Source organism: Tribolium madens, unplaced genomic scaffold, assembly GCF_015345945.1.
Source record: "Tribolium madens isolate multiple individuals breed KSU strain unplaced genomic scaffold, Tmad_KSU_1.1 Scaffold_20;HRSCAF=117;Tcas5.2_LG4, whole genome shotgun sequence".
Taxonomy (NCBI): domain Eukaryota; kingdom Metazoa; phylum Arthropoda; class Insecta; order Coleoptera; family Tenebrionidae; genus Tribolium; species Tribolium madens.
In genome coordinates this window covers 13951237-13952663 of record NW_025400985.1, presented here as the reverse complement: position 1 = coordinate 13952663, position 1427 = coordinate 13951237, and positions in this window count along the sequence as shown.

Below are 1427 nucleotides of genomic sequence, written 5' to 3'. Positions count from 1 at the left end.
ATTGAAAGAAAATACAAATCTATTTATAACCTATCAAAAATCATGGGCATAAATATAGAAATGGAAAGTTTGAGAAGAAAAGATATCATTCAATGCCACAGATGCCAAGAAWACGGACATGTCCAAAGAAACTGCACTGCAGATTACAAATGCCTAAAATGTGGAGAAGGACATTCAACCCACCTATGCGACAAAGAACGAACCACCCCCGCAAAATGTGCCAACTGTGGAGGGCCGCACCCTGCAAACTCAATAAAGTGTCCTAAAAAACCCCTGAAAAAACTACCTGAAAAAATAATGACGTGGAGAACCCAACAAATCAACACCAAAACCATAGAAGAGATACAGAAAGAGCAAAGAGAGGAAAGAAGAAACGAAAGAAAAATCGAAGAAAAAGATATCAGAAACACCAAGCAAGATAACAAAAAGAAAATAGTAACAGAACTGTCGGAACTCTTACTTGAAATCGCCGAACTAAAACCCACAGATGAACAAACAAACAAAATGACAGCTCGCATCGGACACATACTGAAATTATTGTAAACAAAGTAAAGGAATCAGAAACAAAAAAAAATAATCCCTAAACAAACAAACAAATGAGAAGAAAAATAGACAACACCACCATAATATCTTGGAACTGTAACGGAATCAAAACTAGGAAAGACGAACTAAGGGCCCTTATTGAAGAAAATAACCCTGACATAGTATTATTACAAGAAACACATTTAAAACCAAATCACAATTTCAAAATAACAAACTACATGACATATTCAAGAGAGAGAAAAGACAAAATAGGAGGAGGAGTAGCACTTCTAATAAAACGAGACATCAAACACCACCCACTGCCACCGACAAACGAAAACTCAACAACAGAAGCCACTGGAATAGAAATAGTAAAAAGAAATAACCAAMAACTTCAAATCAATTCAATCTACATCCCACCAGGCAGGGAACTAGAAGAGGAGGAAATAAACGAAATCCTTGAAAGAGGAAATAAAGTCATCGTAGCAGGAGACCTAAACGCAAAGCATAAAGAATGGAACTGTAAAACCACAAACCCAAGAGGGAAAACACTAAGAAGATACATAGAAAACAAGAACATTCAAGTAATGGCACCTACAGAAGAAACTCACTCCACAAGAGGAAAAGGAGACATTTTAGACATAGCACTAAACAAAAACATAACCGACACCGTAGAGATTGAAGTACTAAATGACACGACGTCAGATCATCAACCRATTAAAATTACAATAAAAGGAGAGGTAATTAAAAGAAAAAGATTCATACACAACTGGAAAAAGTTTAAAGAAATCCTAGAAGAAACAACAGAACTCAAGGAAGTCAAAAACAAAGAAGATCTGGAAGAAGAAGTAAGAAATCTAGAAGAAACAATCAAGAAAGCACTAGACGAAACAACTAAAGAAATA